Below are 24,920 nucleotides of genomic sequence, written 5' to 3'. Positions count from 1 at the left end.
CTGTCATATTGAGGTATATTTTTGCCTTTAAATTCATTTTAACGAACGTTCGTACAAGTTAACAAACCTAACAGCAATTTGTATTTCTTACGAATTGAAACGGAATTTCGGACACGAAATACGAAGTACGAATTAATTTTAATACGAACTGTAACGGAACAGAACGAAATTAATTTATTGACGGCGCCCATGTCTATCATGAATTAGCAAAGTCAGCAATAAGCAGCGCATATAAAAATGAATTATAATATGAATAATAATACTAGTCTAAATTTGAATTTGAAGAAAATAGCTAGGATATGGTGCAATGTCCCCTGCAAGCAATAGGTAAATGTCTCTGTGTAGTAGCTGTAAATGGGCAGTCTTTAGTCCTCTCTTCAACCCGCTAGCATTGGGACCCAGTTGTACCATTGGTGCACATGAGAATAGTTCCAGTCAAGCCTGGGGACAGCAATAAGGCCGCGTACACACGGGCGGACTGTTCGCCCAACCTTGTCCGCTGAACAGTGTTTGGGCGGACAGTCCGCCCGTGTGTGGGCTTTCAGCGGACAGTTTCAGCGGACAGTTGGACGGACAAAGTCTTTCGGAAATTCCGAAAAACTGTCCGCTGAAACTGTGTTTGAGCGAACAGTCCGCCCGTGTGTGGGCTTGTCCGCTGTACTTTCGAAATGAGCGGACTGTTCCCGCTCGGAAAGTCCGCCCATTTCGAGCGCGTGTACAGGTAGGCGGGGCCCGCGAAGGAGACGTCGCGGGCTCCGCCGCCTGGAATGGGCTTAAAGGGGAACCCCAACGCCGAAAAAAATCGGCGTGGGGGTTCCCCCAAAGTCCACACCAGACCCTTGTCCGAGCATGCTACCCGGCCGGCCAGGAAAGGGGGGCGAGTGAGCGCGCCCCCCCTCCTGAGCCGTACCAGGCCGCGTGCCCTCAACATGGGGGGGTGCCTTGGGGAAGGGGGGCCGCGCGGCCCCCCCACCCCAAAGCACCTTGTCCCCATGTTGATGAGGACAAGGGCCTCTTCCCGACAACCCTGGCCGTTGGTTGTCGGGGTCTGCGGGCGGGGGGCTTATCGGAATCCGGGAGCCCCCTTTAAGAAGGGGGCCCCCGGATACCGGCCCCCCACCCTATGTGAATGAGTATGGGGTACAATGTACCCCTACCCATTCACCTGTGAAATAAAGTACAAAAAAAAACACAACACAGGGAAAAAATATTTTATTGCACAGCTCCGGGGGTCTTCCGTCTTCGGGGGTCTTCTCGCCGGACTCCTCCGCTATCTGTGTGTAGCTCTTTTACTAGCGGAGGAGTCCGGCTTTCTTCCTCCCCGCCGCCGGCCTCTTCTCCCGACTTCGGGGGTCTTGTCCCCCTCTTCGGTTCTTCTGCCGGGCCACCGCGCCTTCTTGTAGCTCTTTTACAGGCGGTGGCCCGGTCTTCTGTCGCCGCTGTCATCGTCGTCGTCGTCGCCGCCGCCGCCTTCCGTTCTTGTTCTTCTTCTTGTTCTTCTTCTTCTCCTGGAGATGTTGACTCGACGATCTCTCCGGCCGGAATGCCAGGGACACGCTCCGCTGCCACTTATATAGTGACAATGGGGCGGTGTCACATGGTATATGTCACATGGGTTCGTCACATGGGTTGATGTCACATGGGGACTATGACATCGTAAGGGGGCGGGGTCACCATGTGACCAACCCATGTGACATATACCATGTGACACCGCCCCTCTTGTCACTATATAAGTGGCAGCGGAGCGTGTCCCTGGCATTCCGGCCGGAGAGATCGTCGAGTCAACATCTCCAGGAGAAGAAGAAGAAGAAGAACAAGAAGAAGAACAAGAACGGAAGGCGGCGGCGGCGGCGGCGGCGGCGGCGGCGGCGGCGGCGGCGGCGGCGGCGGCGACGACGACAGCGGCGACAGAAGACCGGGCCACCGCCTGTAAAAGAGCTACAAGAAGGCGCGGTGGCCCGGCAGAAGAACCGAAGAGGGGGACAAGACCCCCGAAGTCGGGAGAAGAGGCCGGCGGCGGGGAGGAAGAAAGCCGGACTCCTCCGCTAGTAAAAGAGCTACACACAGATAGCGGAGGAGTCCGGCGAGAAGACCCCCGAAGACGGAAGACCCCCGGAGCTGTGCAATAAAATATTTTTTCCCTGTGTTGTGTTTTTTTTTGTACTTTATTTCACAGGTGAATGGGTAGGGGTACATTGTACCCCATACTCATTCACATAGGGTGGGGGGCCGGTATCCGGGGGCCCCCTTCTTAAAGGGGGCTCCCGGATTCCGATAAGCCCCCCGCCCGCAGACCCCGACAACCAACGGCCAGGGTTGTCGGGAAGAGGCCCTTGTCCTCATCAACATGGGGACAAGGTGCTTTGGGGTGGGGGGGCCGCGCGGCCCCCCCTTCCCCAAGGCACCCCCCCATGTTGAGGGCACGCGGCCTGGTACGGCTCAGGAGGGGGGGCGCGCTCGCTCGCCCCCCTTTCCTGGCCGGCCGGGTAGCGTGCTCGGACAAGGGTCTGGTGTGGACTTTGGGGGAACCCCCACGCCGATTTTTTTCGGCGTTGGGGTTCCCCTTTAAGCCCATTCCAGGCGGCGGAGCCCGCGACGTCTCCTTCGCGGGCCCCGCCTACCTGTACACGCGCTCGAAATGGGCGGATTTGCCTCCTCCTTACGTGGGCGAGTCCGTTCATTTCAAAAGTTGAGCGAACTGTTTCCCCAACCTTGTTCGTCAAACAGTCCGCTCGTGTGTGGGCAAGTCCGCTCATGCAAATTTTGAGCGGACTGTTTGCCGAAACTGTTTGACGAACAAGGTTGGGCAAACAGTCCGCGCGTGTGTACGCGGCCTAAGACTACTAGATGGCTGTATGGTCAGTTCCTAAAGGGCCCAGACTCTCGCTCTCTAGCAGGTGATAGTATATCCTCACAACAGCAGCTTACCAGTCCCAGTGATATTGCAACTCACTATTAATTGTACTTTATTAATTGTACTACATTTCTTCAGTCCTAGTTTGATATTTGTTTTAGAAATGTAAGTTGTCAAAAATCTGGCCACTAAATCTCAGCAACAACTATTTTTCTTCGACTATCTATTCTTATAGACCACAGTATGGTAGAGGTCTATATTATAATGTTGTTTGTATGCTAAAAAAAAAAAAAAATCACCCCCCACTCTATAGTCCCCCTTACGCTAATGCTCTCATTCAGAGCAAATTGAGAGGTTCTCTTGAAAAGAAAAAACTACCACAAACTCATAATTACCTTCACTGTGTTCCCCTTGTGCTCCATTCCTTCATCAGGGTCTTACATGGAGCTTATACAAGGTTAGTGACATCCTCAGTGATCAGTATTCAAGCCTGAATATTTTTGTTAAGAAGATTATACAGCATAAAAAAGCCATTTAAATGAATTTTCAAAATAAATAATTAAATAAATAAATATTAAATACAATATGGCAGCCTGTTGGTGTACAGAACACTCTCATAAATGTCACTCCTGTGTGTGATTGGCTCACTTGTTTTCTGAGACAGCTGCACCAAATGAACTATTAGGTCCCATGTAATAGGAATTTCAGTTTTGGTGAGATTCTCCCTAAGGGCTCAATACTTTTAAATTGACACACACACATCAGTTTTCCTTATTAGAACACTGAAGAACCAGGTGATTATAATGAACCAGACCATTCCATTCAGGAATCAACCTCCTAAGGACCAACAGTAGTGGAACAAAGAGCTTTTTCTTCAGAATGAAAAAAGGTAGATATCTACAATAAAGTTTACTAAAATCCCGACATGATCCCCCAGAAGGGATTGTTTTTTCTCAACAAAAGTGGAGGTACACTCTACCTGAACCAGTAACCATGTTATGGACATTGAGCAGTCATTTTTTTTTTTAAAGCAAGCTCTCACTGACTTCTGTAGTTCAACTTTATGCTCAAATTTCATAACAGACTTTGAGCTTCAACTGTACAGTAGTTGGTTCCTTAACAGCTGCTGTTTGTTTATAGTAGAAGGCAAGGCAGGCTTCCATGTCAATGCTGCCAGAAGAAGCAAGGGGAGAGGATATGTAATTTAAAATTAACCTGTGCCTGGACAATTTTCACAAAATTTACATATATTGGAAAAGCAGTCAATTAACTTTAAAACAACCCTTTGTTCACCTCTATAGCTAAAGGCATTGTGGAGAAATGTCTCTTCAAAGTTCACCATGGAGGCGCGTTCCTATTTCTTCCTATTGCACCGGAATCTTGTCCATCTCCCAGATTTCCAATGTAAACAAACAGCAGATGTTTCTTAAGAAAAAGAATAAGAAAGAGTATTGCTCTCTCATGGGGTGATGGGATTTTAACAGATATGTTTTTCTGTCATTGATGTAAGCACAACCACAAGGGTATTAATAAAATATAGATTTATTGCAAGATACAAAATATAAAAATGATGCATTAATAACATTCAGTCATATACACATTTGACCACAGTTGATATTCAGCCCAGAGAGCTTAAACAGATGCTTGTATATGTGGATAGCCAATGTGTTTCGCAGACTAATTATCTGCTTCTTCAGGGCAGCTCAATATGCATCTATAACAATGTCCAAGTTACAAAAAATAACATTAGTATCAACATAAGATAAATTTATTTACAATGTTAACAATATTTGTATAGTTAATATGGGGGCTCACCAAAACTTTTTGGTACTGACAATAAGACGGCCGTAACATCAGAGAGAGCATAGGGGAGTCATCATCCAGTGAGAGCAGTGATGTTAGAATCATCAAGGTCTGATGGACGCTGGACCATATAAAAAGCACATTCTTCTGGCCAATAGTATTCTAAAAACACCAAACATATGTGTTTAGATGCAAAGCACTTTACATCACCACACATGTGAGGAGCGAATATAGCAGCAGTATTAGCAGCATGTTAGCCCAATGGCACGTATTAATATGGATGAAACATATAACTATATATGTTAATCCCCAGATAAATTAACCTGCATAGAACATAGAATCATATCATACAACACAGAGGGACAGGAGCGATCATCATATAGATAACCGTTCAGCGTCCCCATATATTTAAAATTTAGCATATAGGGCTATAGCATAAGTCATAAACAAAATTGAAGCTATTATTTTATAATTGGCCACTAAAACAGCTCGCTACCTGAGAATCGGGGGCGGGAAGCAGGCAGATAGATTGTAGATAGATAAGGCACAATTGCTCCTTGGTATCAAGTGGATCCCTCGCCATCGCCGTAACGTGTGTCCTGGCAGCTGAGCCAATCCCTTGCTGCCTTTATATGTACAGTCCCACCGGAAGTGATGAACCAGAAACGGCTCACTGACATCACATCCAGCGCGGGTGCCCCTTGAGTTGCGCATGTGCCAGAAGCCCCCAGCTGCAATATAGATGGCTGATGTAGGACTCAAGGTGCAAGCGCCCCCCACCTGCCAGAATGTAATTAGCAGATGGGAACTGAGGAGAAGGAAGGAAATAAATAATGAAAAAGGAGGAATAAAAAATGACAATAGTAAGTTGAAAGATCACGTAGAAGAGGTTATTCTATATATGGAGGTGATCATATTTTTAAAGAGATCATTAATTCGTCTCATTCCTTGCCCTTGAAGTTATTCCCCAACAAGAAAGGGGAGATGACTTTGATAAAAAGATCCTCCAATAAGAAGCTAAGTGGATCTATAATCAAAAAGCAACTAGCCCACCAGGAATGAACACAGCATTATCCGTTAAACCTTTTCTATAAGGAATTTACCATTCAGGAATAACTTAGATTGGCCACTATCTATTTAAAAATCTGATCACTTCCATATATAGAATAACCTCTTCTATGTGACCTTTCAATTCACTGTTGTCATATTTTATTCCTCCTTATTTTTCATTATTATTATTTTAGATTTTTTATTATGTTGTTTCTACTACAAGATTCATCTATTCCAACAGTACTAACTATTTGATGATGGTTATTTGATGTGGCATCTGGGTGCCCCTGGCGGACGAGGAGGCTTCCTTCTCCTCGGTTCCTATCTGCTAATTCCATTCCGGCTGGTGGGTGGTGCTTGCGCCTTGAGCCCTACATCAGCCGTCTATATTGTGGCTGGGGCTTGTGGCGCATGCGCATCTCAAGGGCCAACCACACCAAAAGTGATGTCACTGACGCGTTTACAGTTCATCACTTCCGGTGAGACCGTACAAATAAAGGCAGCAAGGTATTGGCTCAGCTGCCAGGACACACATTATGACAACGGTGAGGGATCAGCTTGATAACAAGGTGCAATTGCACCTTATCTATCTACCTAACCCCCACCCCCCCCCCCCGGCAGAGATTCTCAGGTAGCGAGACATTCTTCTTACTTTGTTTGTTTTACATTTTATCTCTATATTGTTAAATTAATATATAGGAAGTTAACCAAGTATGTTTGAAACCTGAGGTAGTGGCCAGTTAAAAAAAAGTAGTTTCAGTTTTGTTTATGACTTATGCTATAGCCCTATATGCTAAACTTTAAATATATGGGGACACTGAATGGTTATCTATATGATGACCGCTCCTGTTCCTGTGTTGTATAATATGATTCTATGAGCTATGCATGTTAATTTATCTGGGGCTTAACCTATATGGTTATATGTTTCATCCATATTAATTTGTGCCATTGTGCTAACATGCAGCTAATACTGAAGCTATATTTGCTCCTCACATGTGTGGTGATGTGAAGTGCTTTGTATCTGAACACATATGTTTGGTGTTTTTATAATACTATTGGTATAGACGAATGTGCTTTTTATACGGTCCGACTTCCATCAGACCTTGGTGATTCTAACATCACTGCTGTCACTGGATGATGACTCGCCTATGCTCTCCCTAATGTTGCGGTCATCTTATTGTCAGTACCAAAAAGTTTTGGTGAGCACCTATATTAACTATACAAATATTGTTAACATTGTAAATAAATGTATCTGATGTTGATACTAATGTTATTTTTTTTGTAACTTGGACATTGTTATAGATGCATGTTGAGCTCCCCTGAAGAAGCAGATAATTAGTCTGTGAAACGCGTTGGCTATCCGCATATACAAGCATCTCTTTAAGCTCTCTGGACTGAATATCAACTGTGGTCAAATGTGTATATGACTGAATGTTATTAATGCATCATTTTTATATTTTGTATCTTGCAATAAATCTATATTTTATTAATACCCTTGTGGTTGTGCTTACATCAATGACAGAAAAACATATCTGTTAAAATCCCATCACCCCATGAGAGAGCGATACTCTTTCTTATTCTTTTTCTTAAGAAACATCTGCTGTTTGTTTACATTGGAAAGCTGGGAGATGGACAAGATTCCGGTGCAATAGGAAGAAATAGGAACGCGCCTCCATGGTGTACTTTGAAGAGACATTTCTCCACAATGCCTTTAGCTATAGAGGTGAAGAAAGGGTTGTTTCAAAGTTAATTGACTGCTTTTCCAATATATGTAAATTTTTTGAAAATTGTCCAGGCACAGGTTAATTTTAAATTACATATCCTCTCTAGGGATGAGCCGAACACCCCCCGGTTCGGTTCGCACCAGAACTTTCGAACGGACCCCGCGTTCGAAACGAACGTTAGAACCCCATTGAAGTCTATGGGACTCGAACGTTCGAAATGGAAAGTGCTAATTTTAACGGCTAATATGCAAGATACTATCCTAAAAAGGGTTTGGGGACCTGACTCCTGCCTCAGGGGACATGGGTCAATGCAAAAAAAGGTTTTAAAAACGGCCGTTTTGGCGGGATCACTGATTTTAATGACGATTAAAGTGAAAAAAAAGTGAAATATTCCTTTAAATATGGTGCCTGGGGGGTGTCTGTAGTATGCCTGTGAAGTGCCACGTGTTTCCCGTGTTTAGAACAGTCCCTGCACAAAATGACATTAAACGGAAATAACACCATTTAAAACTGCTTGCGGTTTTAATGTTATATCTGGTTCCTGCAATATGGTTGAAAATCATTGAGAAAAATGGCATGGGTAGCCCTCCCTGACCATTACCAGCCTATTTGGGTCTTGTACGCATATTAAGGGGAACCCCGTACCCATATTAAAAAAAGGAAATGCGTGTGGCCCCCAGGCCCTATATACTCAGAACAGCAGTATACAGGCGGTGCAAACAAGACAGGGACTGTGTAGGTTTGTTGTGTTAAGTTGAATCTGTTTGTAATTTTCAACTGGTACATTTTTAAAGTGTAGCTCCAGTCAAAAAATACTATTTTTAAGCTTTTTGGAAAACATAGGGAAGGGTTATCACCCCTGTATAATTTGTTTTGTCGTCCATCTTTTTTCATCTCACTTGCTGCTGTCTGATGTTTGTAAGTTGGATGTTAGTAAGTAGGGGCCTGCCCTATATGCTCTGCAGAAATGGCGGAACAAGGTGTTGGTTTTGCCACAACATTGTAAGCCCTGAAAGTGACTCTTGGTGGGCGCTGGAGCGCCCTGCTGTGAACGATTATATCAAGAATTGTAATTACATGCCATTGTTGAACAGTGGTAGAAAAATTGACCTTTGGTGGTTGTGGTGCTGGTGCCACAACACTATAAGTCCTCACCGTTACTCTGGGTGGGCACGGGAAGGGGCCCTCCTGTGAAATATTATATCAAGAATTGTAATTACATGTCCCTGTTAAACAGGGGCAGAAAAATTGGGCCTTAGGCACTGGTGCCATCACACTGCAACCTCTGCCATATACTCTAGTTTTATTGCAGGAATTAGCCCTGCTGCAAAGCATTGCATCAAAAATTGTACTTAAACACCCCTGTTAAACAGGGGCAGAAAAATTGTGCCTTAGGCACTGGTGCTGGTGCCATCACACTGCAACCTCTGCCATATACTCTAGTTTTATTGCAGGAATTAGCCCTGCTGCAAAGCATTGCATCAAAAATTGTAATTAAACGCCCCTGTTAAACAGGGGCAGAAAAATTGGGCTGCTGGCATCACCCAGAACCAAAAATGTTCTTCCAACATATCAGCGGAGGAGGAAGAGGATAGACAATCAACATAACAGGACAGTCACTCAGCATCAGCATAGGCAGTCTTGAAGGGATGTGGTATTTCAAAAAAAATTATTCGGTTACATCAGCTTCAGGTGCTTGGTAGCTGTGGGTGATCCAAGACTGATTCATCTTGATGAAGGTCAGTCGATCAACTGATTCGGTGGACAGGCGCACCCTGTGATCGGTAACAAAGCCACCAGCAGCACTGAAGGTGCGTTCCGAAAGAACGCTGGATGCAGGACAGGCCAGTAGCTCAATTGCATACTGTGCAAGCTCTGGCCAGTGATCTATCCTCAAGACCCAGTAAGCCAGAGGATTTTCAGTGGGAAAGGTGTCCAAGTCTGACCTTGCCCCTAGGTATTCCTGCACCATGTAAATTAGACGCTGGCGATGGGTGCTGGAACCAATCATACCTTGGGGCTGCGGACTAAAAAATTGTCTGAAAGCATCAGTCAGACGGCCACCTTCTCCACCGCTCCTTCTGACTGATGCCTCAGCAACACGTTGTCCAGGACCAGGAGTTTGTGACCTCCCAATCTTTGGGAACGCGTTGTACAGAGCTTTCTGCAAGGCCTCCCGGAGATGTCTCATCCTCTGCTCCCTCTGCGATGGCAAGATAAGGTCGGCAACCTTACCCTTGTAACGTGGAACAAGGAGAGTGGCCAGCCAGTAATGGTCCCTCTCCTTGATCCGAAGAATACAAGGATCCTTCCGCAGGCTTTGCAGGATCAGGGAGGCCATGCAGCATAGGTTAGCTGAGGCATTCGGTCCGGAGTCCTCTGGGTCACTAAGGACAACATGATCCGCAGCTACCTCCTCCCAGCCACGTACAAGTCCACGTGTTTCTTGGGACTGTAAATCATCCCTATAAGACTGCTGCTGCTGATGCTGATGCTGAGTGCCAGCCTCCACCTCCATGCTGACACAATCATCCTCCTCCTCCTATGCCTCCACCTCACCCTCTTCCTGTGTGATGGGTGGCACAGCAGGAACACTGTCTGGATAAAGGGGGCCTTGAGAGGCAAGGAAGTCCTCCTCTTCCTGCCTCTGTTCTGCCTCAAGTGCCCTGTCCATTATTCCACGCAGCGTATGCTCGAGGAGGTGGACAAGAGGTACAGTGTCACTGATGCAAGCTCACCATCCTTGTGGCCTCCTCAAACGGTGACAGGACAGTGCATGCATCCCTGATCATGCCCCACTGGCGTGGTGAGAAAAACCAAGCTCCCCTGACCCTGTCCTGGTGCCGTAGTCGCACAGGTACTCATTGATGGCCCTCTGCTGCGTGTGCAGCCGCTGCAGCATGGCCAATGTTGAGTTCCATCTGGTGGGCATGTCACATATAAGGCGGTTCTTGGGCAGGTTCAACTCCTTTTGGAGCTCAGCCAGCCGAGTACAGGCATTAAATGATCGGCGGAAATGCACACAGACTTTCCTGGCCTGCTTCAGGACATCATGTAAGCCGGGGTACCTGCCCAAGAACCGCTGCACCACCACGTTAAGGACATGAGCTACACAGGGCACATGGGTCAGTTGTCCCTGTCGGAGGGCAGAGAGGAGGTTGGTGCCATTGTCGCAAACCACCATTCCTGGCTTAAGCTGGCATGGCGTCAACCACCTCTCGGCCTGCCCCTGCAGAGCTGACAAAACATCCGCCCCAGTGTGGCTCCTGTCCCCCAAACAAACCAGCGCAAGCTTTGCTTTGTTCTTTGGTGTGGGTCTTTGAGGTACGCTTGCCAATGAGCTGCATGGCAGGTCAACATATGTCTGGTCAAGCATGTGGTGCCCAAGCGGCTGATGTTTTGGCCACGTGAGATACGCTTGAGACATATGTTGCAAATAGCAGCGGTGCGATCTGATGCACTCGTCTCAAAAAAGGCCCACACCAAAGAACTTTTAGAATAATGCGCAGAGGAAGCGCTCTGCGCAGGTGGAGCTCTGCGGTGTGATTCAGTTGGTGTGCTGCCCCTAAGCTGACCCACGGAGGGCATCCTGCCTCGTTGGACATGTGCCTCCTCCTCCTCCTCCTCCTCCTCCTCCCTCCTTCCAGGCACCCACGTGGAGTCAGTGCCCTCATCATCCCTTCCCTCTTCATCGCTGTAGCAAACCTGGCAGTATGCTGCAGCTTGTGGAACATGACTGCCAGATTGCTGTCCTTCTTGAGCATCCCCTCTCTCTGCGCTCACGCTACTGCCTTCCTCTAGCTGAGTGTCATCATCAGAGCCCACCAAACACTGGGCATCCTCCTGGAGCATGTACCCAACACTGTGCTCAAAGAGTTCAGGAGACTCCTCAGGAGGACGTGGTGGGTCTAGGGAAGGAGTCACTGATGATGACATTAAGAGGAGGGAAGACGATGTGTTGGCAGCTGCTTTGCTACTACCCTGAGACTGGGTGAGAGAGGATGAGGAGGATGAAGAGGGCTTGGTCATCCACTCTACCAAGTCGTTGGCATGTTGCAGTTCAACATGTCCAGCTGCAGAAAAGAAGGACAAGCATGTCCAATGGCCACATGCTGATGACAATGCACCGCGTCCACGACCAGCACTGTTGTCTCTAGACACAGAGCCTGCTTGCCCTCTTTTATCGGCTCGCGCCTGTCTGCCTCTCCTTGCTGGCCTTCCAGACATGGTAATGGCCTGAAGGGAGTTTGGTAAAACAGTAGTTGGGTAGTTTATATTGTGCTGGAGGCACACAACACCCACTAACTCCTGCAGATGCCTTTTTTATAGAACAGTAGAGATAAAGGGGTATATACAGATGTATACCTAACACTACTGACTGCAAGCTCTATTATTAAAGATGGACCACTAGCTATATAGGTGAGGTGAATATCACGGTGTATACTGCGGTCAGGGCACGCAGACAATAACCAGAAAACAGCAGAGTTAAAGGGGTATATACAGATGTATACTGTGCTGTGCTGGAAGCACACACAACTTCCAATAACTCCTGCAGATGACAATTGGGCCCAAATAGAGAACAGCTATGTAGGTGGATTATAGCGGTATGTACTGGGTACAGAGCACGCAGACAGCACGCACTATCTCCTGACACTACTGACTGCAAGCGCTATTATTAAAGATGGACCACTAGCTATATAGGTGAGGTGAATATCACGGTGTATACTGCGGTCAGGGCACGCAGACAATAACCAGAAAACAGCAGAGTTAAAGGGGTATATACAGATGTATACTGTGCTGTGCTGTGCTGGAAGCACACACAACTTCCAATAACTCCTGCAGATGGCAATTGGGCTCAAATAGAGAACAGCTATGTAGGTGGATTATAGCGGTATGTACTGGGTACAGAGCACGCAGACAGCACGCACTATCTCCTAACACTACTGACTGCAAGCTCTATTATTAAAGCTAGATCACTAGCTATATAGGTGAGGTGAATATAGTGGTGTATACTGGGGTCAGGGCACAGACAGTAACCACTACACAAGAGCAAGATAGGAAATCAGCCAAAAACGATTGGTGTGTAACTGTGTTGAAGGTACACAGAACACCCACTGCTTCAGATGCCAACACACTACACGAGGCCGCCTTAAAGGCGGCCTTATATAGTGTGGGGCGTGCACTACACAGCCTGAGCTATGATTGGCCACAGGCAGGACGCCCGTGGCCAATCATGACTCTCCTCGCTGCTGGCGCTGCGATTGGCCAAGCATGCGGGGTCACAGTGCATGCTTGGCCAATCATGAGCCAGCAATGCACTGCGCCATCGCAGTGCATTGTGGGCCACACGAATTTTCCCAAACGTTCGGAATTCGCCGAACGACCAGTGTTCGAGTCGAGCGTACGTTCGACTCGAACACGAAGCTCATCCCTAATCCTCTCCCCTTGCTTCTTCTGGCAGCATTATTTATTAATGCCTAATTTTTATATTTTGCATCTTGTAATAAATCTATATTGTATTAATACCCTTGTGGTTGTGCTTATCTCAATAATAGAAAAACATATCCGTTAAAATCCCATCACCCCATGAGAGAGTGATACTCTCTCTTATTCTTTTTCTATTGACCCAATAGGGATGTGGATATGATATTCTGTCCCTAGAATCTGTCCAACAAATTTCTTATATATCCAGCAGATGTTTGTTGTAGGTGCTCCTGTCCTGTAAGGCCCCTTTCACACGATAGGCCCGCTCGGATCTGCCTGCCCATTTTTCAGGCAGATCTGAACGGGCCACCCATGGACCTGAATGGGCAGGTGGCCTGCCATCCGATCCATCAAGATCCGCTGAAAACAGGCGGATGGTGAATGTATCGCTATCAATCCAGCAGATGGGATCGGATGAAATCGGATATGCAGATCCATTTTCATCAAATCTCCCATAGAGGAAAGTGGAGCTTTGACAGGTTCTGTCCCTGCACAATAAGCAGACCTGTCATGCGCTGGTTCAGCAGGAATCAACAAAGCAAGCCAGTGAGCGGACTAATGAAATTGCCTACTCTGATTTCACTTTATACTGTGAACTTCTCATAGTGTGCAAAAAATCTTCATAAATTAATACAGAACTCACCTAATTTTCTGACTTGAGGTTATCTAGATCATCTAGCTCTTTCCTTCCCTGGATTACTGTCATTGCCCCTCTCTTCATTCATTTGATTTCAATTACTTTATTCATGGAGGGTTAGCATCACTCAAGACAGCTAAGGCTGTGATGTGAATGTATAATATATACGTAAAGAGCTGCGTAAATTGACAGCATTATATAAGTACCTGTAATAAATAAACCCAAAACCATAAATTATATACATTGATGCTTACCAGACCTTAGATTTAGTGACTTAAATCAAAGTCTCTACAATTGGCCAACATTCATGTCTTAGCCACACAAGTTAATACAAACTAGACATGTGCACACTGAAATATTTTGTTTCGGAATTTCGTTTTCGTCCGAAAAAAATACATTTGTTTAGTTACTCCCGAAAATTCGTTTTTATTTAGTTTTTTGTTAAAAATTGCATTCATCCGAAAATCCAAATTAATTAAGGTCGAATCTGTCATTGAAGGCTTATGGGGCCTGTCGAATGTTCAAAGAAGATTTGACGGAGCAGCTAAACTGTATGACTCCGTATAGGTTAGCTGCTCCATCGAATCTTCTTAAAACGTTCAACGTTTGTATGTTTTTCGCTGCTTTGTTGAATCTTTGTCATTCACGTTGAATGTATATAGTTCAAACAGAAAATGGACTGGTGATAGTGATCACTGATAAGACAGGTAACAAGATAGGGTATATAGAATCTATATAGAATCTCAATCTATAATATAAAATCTATAATAATAAATTCCCCCCCCCCACCCCCACACAACATGGGCAGCCTCTGAGGCTATCACAACACTAGCAACACTAGTATCACTATCAAGTTCACAACACTAACACAATAGCAGCAGATTATTATGAAAAAGTTAAGTTGAACTGTAGCTTGCTTTACTATTGTTCTGCTGCTGTGCTTATGCTTAATTGCTAAATAATTTAGGTTCTCTGACAAACGGACCAGCTAAGATTGACTGTCTTCTGAAATTATTCAGTGTGTGTGTGTGCCTCTCTCTGCTAGCAATCGTAAGTGAACGTAAGTTGGCTGTACGTGTGTACTTAGTTCTAGCTATTTTACTGCTCCTCCTCTTTGGTTACAATCAGCCAATAACATTCATCATCATTATTTTTATTTTACTTCCCCCACCCAATTCCAGCAGCGATCTTTTTTCTCTATGTCAAATCTTTTCTCTCTATGTCAAATCATTTCTCTCTATGTCGAATCTTTTCTCTCTATGTCAAATATTTTCTCTCTATGTAGAATAATCCTGAACTGAGTTAAGGTTAGGCAATTTTGACCACAGGTTTGATATACACATATTGTTATTGTCAGCGTCATGTCAAATCTCCTATCTATATCGACCTGTTGTCACATCGAAAACGAAAATAAAGCATTTGTTTATGTTGGATCTTTCTTTTTTCGGATTCTGCCTTTTCTTTATCGTTAGTTAAAACGATAACGAAAATACCTGAAATTCGGACGAAAATGCATTTGGATGAAAACGAATGCACATGTCTAATGCAAACACCCTGTGAGTGTGTACAAAAAAGTCTCTTGGTGAAAATATCCTTGTGTCCTCGTATTGATTTATGTTATTTCATGCACCAATCACCGGATTGTCATCACGTGAGTCCCACTCCCTTAAGAGTTTAAACTCAGAAATAATAATTAAATACACCTTTGTTTAAAGTGCTGTCCAATAATCATAAAGGGAAGGTGCCGCTCACACTGGGATCACTCCAGGAGTCACTCATCTTTTATAAGAAAAAAGCTCCACATAGTGTAATCCCGTTTAATCAGACTTTACTAAAAACATCTCCCTTTAAAATTGCACTTACAAGCACAGGTCATATAATGCATACGGTATGTTCGCATCAACATCAACAGCTTATGTATGGTGTCTTATCCACCACGCTGACACTCTAACTATGTCTGGCGTCTGGCACTGTCGATGGTGTGCTGACGTCACTTCCGGCCACCATCCCGCTCAGACGCGTTTCATCATTATAGCTTCATCCGAAGGCACTGTGTCCCGATATTTATCAGCTGTCTAGGTAGCCGCTTAACCTCATATAACCAACTGCTGATAATTTACTCAATTACCACAATCAATGACCATCAATGGCAGGAAGTCAGTGAAAATACAGCTCCTCGCTGATTCATGATCTTTCTCCTGAATCAGTCAGTGCACTTTCATGCTTTGATTAAAACATTACACACACTTTCAATACTTTGTATCTAATAACAATGTTAAAATAAAATAACATAATTACATACACTGAATACAAGACATCATAAAATGCATACAATACCATGAATTACCATTAAGCATCCCATTGAATTTATTATATACTGTATAAACACTCATCATATTCTAAGTACTTGATTACTTTTATTATATGCAATTCCTATAAAAAAAACTCATATTCTTATAATCAACTTCTCTGGGTCTACATCTGTTCTAATAGTCACTGATAAAGCAATTTATATCAAGTTCTATGTACATTCCCTTTGGTGTTAGAGTTTCCGCTAAATATATCCATTTTGTTTCATGTTTGGACGATTCACTGACTCTGTTCTTCTCCATGATGGATCAACCCCCCAAAAATTTTAGACATGAAGGATCTCTATTATGATACTCTTTAAAGTGTAACAACACACTATGATCCTTATATCCTATTTTTATGTTATGTATATGTTCAGCAATTAGCTTTTTTAACATCCTTTTGGTGCACCCATAAATTCAGTTATTTGAAATTCTCTATTGTTAGATGTGGATGTAAAATGATCTAAACCACTAAAAGTACTGCTCACCAGTCAGCATGCTTTGCATTTCCTAAATGCAAACAAACTGGCCCTATCCTAAAAATATCTGTGGTGTGGCTGGTGGATCCAGTATTTTCTCTACAACTTTGTCACCAAAACTTGGAGACTTCCTATAAATAAATCTAGGGTTGTCAGGAAGAACTGAACTCAGTGTTTTATCCATACACAGCACATACCAATGTCTCTTAAATATAGTTTCAACCTCATTATATTGTGAGTGATAATTGGAGATGAAGCCTCATTCTTGTTTCTAATTTTTTCTTTGATCCCTCCCTTCGTCACTCAAACAATATTCTTGAGGTACCTCCATTACCTCTTGTATTGTTCTATCAATCTGATGGGGGTTATAGCCTTTTTGGGTGAACCTTTCCTGATTATTTGGGATTGTGCAATAAAATCACTATCAGAGGAGTAATTTCTCTTCACTCTCATAATCTGGCCTTTCGGAACATTCTTCAACCAGAGTGGATGATTTTTTTGCACATAGTAAAGGCAAAGTATGCCAGCAGGTCAGCAGTACTTTTAGGGGTTTAGATCATTTAACATCTATATTTTTTTTGTGGGTTGGACTTGCAGGGGTGACTCAGACTGCTAATAATAGCAATTATTCCAATAGTAATCTTCCAATGAATAAACATGATATAACGAATATAGCCGATCTTTCAAAATAACTTCCAAAAATATGAAGCAATTTAATGCAACAAATATACAAAACAAATCCAAATATACAAAACAACTTCTGAAAGTGAATCTTTCTAACATAACAATATTGATAAAACAAAATGATTTTATCAATGAATGAATCCAAAACGAAAAATGTTTTCTATTGTGCACATCTCTACTTTGTGTGCCTACACTATTGTGCTTGGTGAGGGCTGGAGCACTTAGGACTGCGCCATAAGAGTTTTTGTTGCTAGAGAATGAAGTGGTACAGACCTGTTGCCTGTGTGTGTCTGCATCTGCCCCAGACAAAGCCACGAGGACAAGAGACCTGGAGCTGAGCCTACGGGTTATGATAGCTACTGGGGCCTGCTTTCCTGAGGACTGTAGTACTGCTAAGCTCTCAGGACAAGACTCATGTGTGCCAAGATCAGTGAGTGGAATTAACTGTGCTTATCCCATCAGTGTCAACAGTTTAATGCCAGTAAAGACCGCCCATTACTTTGCAGCACTACAGACTTCCACTGCATAGAGCTTAAAGAGACAGTAGCCTGTGCACCACTGTATAAACAGGACCCAATGTTAACTTCTTTTAATTACCTAATCAGGAGTAGGGTACTTTAGAGCTATCCCCAGGGGTATCCCTCTCAAGAGCGTGTGTACCCACCCATTCCTAAGGGTATATGCGCAGAGTGCACTTTGCAAACAGTTTATGACTAGCTATTACCAAGAGTTACTATGAAATTTTGTTTTTGTGCCATTTATGTTCTTCAGGGTTTATACTGTTCTTTATCAATGCTGTGTATTCCAGTTTAATTTGGTCTAACCTTATAGCGTTTTAAGTTAATTTCCATAGTTGAGACTAGTATTCCTGTCAGTTATCTAACGCATTCTAACATATTTTCTGACCTGTATATTAGTTTGTGCACTGTATTTACCCTACCTTGCCATAATTCAATATGGGGGTACTAACAGCAAAAACATCAGAATATTTATTTGTTGAGCAGCCAATTACCCCAATATTTAATTATTTGTCTAAGAGCGACAAATTGGGTGACACTGTGTAAGGTCACCTGATTGTGGCAGGCATAGGATCCCTTTTGGAAAGATTAGACGAATGGGTGGATGTGCACTTAGAGCCTCTGGTTGCACGCTTGCGAGTCTTTATCTATGATACTGGCACTGTTTTAGCCCATATTTCCTCATTAAAGTGGTCATCTAGCTTTACAAGACAAGGAATTGTCGCTTGTGAAACATCTACTATTGCCTGTATCTGTCTGACCCTTTTGACTTTTGACCACACAAGTAAATACAAACACTCTGTGAGTGTGTCCAAAAAAGTCTCTTGGTGAACAATATCCTTGTGTCCTCGTATTGATTTATATTGGAATTTATCACCATATCTGTGAAGTTTTTACGCACATATAACTTTTTCCTTTTTGACAAAGTACATTGCCTGCAGTGTTGTGTTCACCCTCCATGGCGAACCTATACATAGGATGGTGGGAGGAGCACTTTCTTTTTACTCCCGAGAACTCCTTTAGGGACAGTATATGCTGGTATGGTTGTTACACTGATGACCTCCTGATGGTGTGGAGCAGAACACTTTTTCTGAGTAAATTAATTATGTTAATGGAATGCTTTAAAATGATGGTTAATGTGACAGTCATACCAATATTATACACTTCTTGGACATTACTCTGGAGGGCAATGCAGTTACTTGTGAAATTTCTTCTCTTACTTTTCATAAACTATGCTCAGGGAATACCACTCTACAAGCCACCAGCTGTCATCCACACCATTAGGGCCATACCAGTGGGGGAATTCACAAGAGCCCAGAGGAATTGTTCTACTGACTCTAATTATGAGAGAGAATGCCAAATGATCACCACAACTTAGACAATGAAGCTTCCCTGACTGGTCCATAGAAAGGGGAAGAAAAATTGCAGATAAAAAAAGATGGGGGGACTCTTCTGAATTCAACCAGTAATTCTTACAGTAGAAGGAAGAGAACACAACAAGATTTAACACATGAAAGCACAGTCACTTTTGTTACTGGCTTCTCTTCTGAATATAAAAGAATAGTTAGAATCATTAGAAGGAACCTACCTATCATAAATTCAGATAAGGATCTCCTCCCTATCCTACAATGAGGATGTAGGTTTGTCAGTCGTAGGGCTCCAACTTTAGCATGTCTTTTGCCTCCCAGTCTCTTTTCATCAGACACTCATCCAATCCCCACGTGGCTTCATACTCAAGGCTCTTTTTCATGTGGCCACATGTCTTTTAGATATTGACACTTGAATGTTTTCTCCAAAGTTTTACCGGGGAGCAGTTTTCTATCAAGCATTATATAAATTGCAATACAACCTATGTGGTCTATGTGGCAGGATACAAAACATGTTGTTTACAATATGTAGGCTGCACATTGCGTTCCCTAAGGAGTAAAATTTCTGAATATTTCTGCGATTCATTGAATCCCAATGCCAACTCAAACACAAATGAATCTAAACATTTTAAACAACAGCATTTGGGAGATATGAGCAGTCTTGGTTTCTATGGGATAGAATGTATACCTCATGCTGTAAGAGGAGGAGATCGTCATCAGAAACTACTAGCCAGAAAGGCTTGGTAGATATTTAGACCAGAGTGCCACATGGTCTTAACCTATTTCCTGTATGTTAACATAGTATGGTAGTATACTAACACTTCATTTATAACAAGGTGTGCTGGAGAGGGCAGATTGGTTCACAGAGTTATGGCAGAACCAAGAACCCATTATACCAAGTGGTTCCTGTTGGGTGGGAGTGTGGTGTAAGTGCCAAATCAGCTTCAACAACTGTCAATTTTTAATCTGTGTAGCACCTTATTTTAGGCTGTTCAAGATCTCTGGAGGGGAATGATGGGAAGCTGGGGTAAGGATCAGCTCTGAAACTGTGAAACTTCCTTTGTGCAAACTACAAGGACACAGTAAGGACAACATTCTTTAGCAACAGACACCATAGTTGTTAACAGATCTGAAGATTTACAGATGCCTGAATCTAAAAGTAACAGTGCAGTGTAGCTTATCTTTATCAGAAATGATAGATCGTGTTCAAAATAACAGTACAAAGAGCAATGTGGAAAGAGCAACATGGTTGTGCATAGAGCAGTCATCTTTATATTTACTGAAGTCACGTCAATGAAAGATAAATTCAGGTTGCAATTACTGTATTTTGTAGTTGAATATCCCTTCATGTGTCTGTGTCCACTCTCTCACACTCTACTGAATAACACTACAGATCATTCAAGAAACAAGAATCATGGAATATTGACTTTTTAGTTGTTCTAAGGTATTTTTCATTATATGTCCACTTTGCACACAAAACATGCATAATGGAGATTAGACATGCTCCTAGAAAGTGTTCTAAACAACATGGGATGTTATAATTCCTACCCAACACATGGGTGTTTGGCTCTAAGGCCTAGTACTGTTTTTCAACTCCAGTCCTTAAGGCACCCCAACAGGTCAAGGATTCCCTCAGGTGTAAAACTGTTAATAAACAAAAATTTGCAAAAAAATAAAAGAATTTCCCTCAAGTGTAAAACTGTTAATAAACAAAAATTTGCAAAAAAAATAAAAGGATTTTCCTCAGGTGAAACAGCTGTTGTAATTACTATGACAGTGAAACTGATCAAATCACCTGTGCAAAATAATTGAAAGCCTGAAAACGTGACCTGTTGGGGCGCCTTGAGGACTGCAGTTGAAAAACACTGCTCTAGAGCACTGATTCTCAACCACCACGACATGGCCTACTGCCCTGCCATGGCCTCCCTCCTACTGGACTTACAGACAGCTGCAGATTTCTTAACCTCCCAAAGAGCCCCCCAGCTCCCATAGGGCTTCCCAAAACTCCATAGTGAACCATACTGCACAACAACAATGCCCCCAACCCCCCACAATGGCACCCAGCGCCCCATAGTGAGCCCCAGCCTCTTACAGAGTCTACAAATCCTCCCAAAATATGCCCCCAATTTCCAACAGTGTCGTACACTGTCCACAAACTCCCATAGTGCCCCCAGCCCCTGTGGCACTCTCCAACCTCCTGCAATGCCCCTGCAAAGTCCCCAGCCTCTTGGAGAGACCCCCAGCCCTCCAGAGACCCCATTCCTAACAGTTTTTTTCAGCCCCCTCCAGAAATATCACCCCTTTCAAGTCTTCTACAGAATCCCTAAGCCCACTCTAGAAATCCCACCCCCTACAGTGACACCTAGCCCCATCCAGAGCTGTTCAGCATTTTAAGACATATTTTGCATTCCTATATTTTTATTGTGTAAGTTTAAAAAATGTTTATTACTTTTGGGGCATGGAACGTTTTGAAAGAATTTAGCAGGCTCTGGTCTTGAGGATAAGTCAGTATTTTTTTGTAGCAGAAAAGAAGTGTTTTGGTGGCATTAATATTGGTTCAACCATTACTTAGTTGCCCAGACATCTGTAATATATGGAGACATATTTTAAGCAATACACCATTGTACAAGAAAAAATATCTGATCCATTTGATGTGCTGTGAATGTGCTCTGAAGCTGTGTACAAGTAATCATTGCCAGAGCATAGCCCTAACCATGTAAAGTCTGCAGGCATTTAACAACTGCTACAAATGTCAAGCTTTTTCTTAGTATTCCCCATTTTTTTGGATTAGCAGCAAATAACGTGACTGAATTTACTATGTGTTCCAACTGGCTGGATTTCTTGATGTGTCTCAAGGAGTAAGTAAATCTAGATTTAGCCTCAGAATGAGGTGGGCTTTCTGCAACTGTGTATGAATTATGGGCAATCGGCAGCTGTTTTTTGGCAAATGACTTATTATATATAAAGTGAACTAATGCTTCAAGAATTATGTAAAGCTGATTAAACATTTATGGACTTATTTTAGGATTTGTCCCTTTAATCATGTTTTTCTTGTTTCCTTTAGTGTTATTCAGATTACTTGCCAACCAACAATTGTGCATAATTTCTAATTAGAAAGGAACAAAACAAAACTGTTTTGATTGTGATCAACTGTAGCATTTATGTATATGCTATAATGAAGCAAATCATTATTATTTATAAAGTGGTAGTCATCTTCTGTAGCGATAAGAAAATGACGATTTTGTAGATATGGCCACTTGTTAAAGTGTTTGTACCCTAAAGAAAAAACAATTGGATCCTTTACCAAATTCAGCCCCTGAAGATTTGGCTGCTCAATGACCAGCACACTTTTTACAATTTGGAACTGCGCTGCTTTAACTGGTAATTGTGCGGTCATGCATTGCTGTACCCAAGTGAAATTTGCATCCTTTTTCTCACACAAATAGAGCTTTCTTTTGATGGTTTTTTATTGCCTCTGCAATTTTTATTTTTTTGTGATATAAAAGGAAAAACAAATGATATTTTCTACTTTTTGTTATAAAAAAAATCCAATAAACTCAATTTTAGTCATACATTTAGGCCACATGTCTTTGGTAAATTTCAATAAGCATATATTTATTGGTTTGCACAAAAGTTATAGTGTCTACATACTAAGGTACATTTTCTGTAATTTACGCATCTTTTAGTTTATGACTCTCATTTCTTGAGGTGCTAAAATGGCAGGGCAGTACAACCCCCCCCCCCCCCTACAAAGTGACCCCATTTTGGAAAGTAGACACCCCAAGGCAATTGCTGAGAGGAATGTTGAGCCCATTGAATATTTTATTTTTTTGTCACAAGTGATTGGCAAATGACAAAAAAAATGACACAAAGTTGTCACTAAATAATATATTGCTTACACATGCCATGGTTATATGTGTTATATCATTTAGTGACAACTTTGTGAAAAAAAATAAAATTTGTAATTTTCCCACAACTTGTGGCAAAATGTAAAATATTTCATGGACGCAACATGCCTCTCAGAAAATATCCTGGGGTGTCTATTTTCCAAAATGGGGTAATTTGGGGGATTTTGTGCTATCTTGCCATTTTATGGCATTCAAAACTGTGATAGGTAGTGGGGAGTGAAATCAAAAATTTACGCCCTTGGAAATCCTGAAGGCTGTGATTGGTTTTCAAGGTCCTGTACATGGATAGGCGCCTAAAAAGTATTGTCATACTCAGGAGAAGCAGCAGAATGTATTTTGGGGTGTATTTGCACATATAACCATGCCATGTTTGAACAATATGTCTTTTAGCGACAACTTTGTTTAACAAAAAAAAATGAATGTTCCCAAAACTTGTGGCAAAATATAAAATATTCTATGGACTCAACATGCCTCTCAGCAAATAGCTTCCCGAGTCTGGCTCGGGTGGAATTTTTATACCAAAAGCAGTAACCCCGAGCCAGACTCGGGACCGCATCGCTGTATGCAGGGAGAGGTTTACTTACCTTGTCCCTTGGATCCAGCGATGTCCCCGCGCTGTACGAGCGAGCCGTGTCTCACTCGATCTATCACATCGCCGATCTCCGGGCCCTGCGAGCGTTGCGACGCACGGGGACGGAGATCGGCACCAAATTCAAAAAGTGAAACACTCACTATACATACAGTATAATGTAATCTTACAGATTACATTGCTGTATGTAATAATTTCACATCCCCTTTGTCCCTAGTGTTCTGCCCAGTGTCCTGCATGCAGTTTTATATAATAAAAACTGTTCTTTATGCCTGGAAACTGGAGATTGTCCATAGCAACCAAAACTGTTCCTTTACATCAAAAATGATTTTAGATCAGCTAGAAAACAGCGATAATAAATTGGAATCACTCGCAGAATTGAGCGATAGCGATTCGTGGGGAGATCCGTCATCAAATATTGAAAAGTAATGACAGTGACAATTCTGCAAATGAGCAAATTTCAGTGTTTTTGATTTGATTACATTATTGAATAATTTTTTAATATTGTTATATTATTATTTGGTATAATTATTTATAATTATTTATTATATGATAATTTATGGTTTCATTTTTCAAACTTTATCATACCCGGGATGTCTGCTAGACTCTGGTTTGGACAGATTTAAGTGAGTTATTGCTAAGAATTACAGGACTGCAATACAAAACGCCAAATTTTCCTGCAAAATAATTGTACCGCTTTTAGCACCTAAAATTCGAAATAATCGTACCGCCAGGGAGGTTAAGTGTCTTCTTTCCAAAATGGGGTCATTTGGGGGGGGGGGGGATTTTCTTGATATTTCATGACCTTCGACCTTGTGTTAGGTAGTGAGGAAGTGAAATGTGAAATCACCATTTTACGGCCTTAAAAAGCCTGAAGGCGGTGATTGATTTTCGGCTCCTGTACATGGCTAGGCTCTCAAAAAGTCTCACACATGTGGTATCCCCATACTCAGGGGAAGAAGCAGAATGTATTTTGGGGTGCAATTCCACATGTACCCATGGTATGTTTGGGCAATATATGATTTATGACAACTTTGTGCAAAAAAAAGTTTGTTATTTTTCCGAAAATTGGGGCAAAACATAAAATATTCCATGGACTCAACATGCCTATCAGCAAATAGTTTGGGGTGTCTACTTTCCAAAATAGGGTCATGGGGGGGGGGGTGGAACTGCCCTGGCATTTTATGCACAACATTAGAAACGTATGTCACACATCACCCACTCTTCTAACCACTTGAAGACAAAGCCCCTTCTGACGCTTTTTGTTTACATGAAAAAATATTTTTTTTTTGCTGGAAAATTACTTTGAACCCAAACATTATTAGTTTTTTTTTAACGCAAAGACCCTACAGATTAAAATGATGGGTGTTGCAATTTTTTTGGTCACACAGTATTTGCGCAGCAATTTTTCAAATACAATTTTTTTGGAAAAAAAAAACTTTGTACAATTTTAATGCACTAAAACACACTAT

The sequence above is a fragment of the Lithobates pipiens genome, unplaced genomic scaffold (genome assembly GCF_037356315.1).
Source record: "Lithobates pipiens isolate NorthernLeopardFrog02 unplaced genomic scaffold, aLitPip1_a1.2 Scaffold_8, whole genome shotgun sequence".
Taxonomy (NCBI): Eukaryota; Metazoa; Chordata; class Amphibia; order Anura; family Ranidae; genus Lithobates; species Lithobates pipiens.
Note: the sequence above shows the minus strand (reverse complement) of the source record.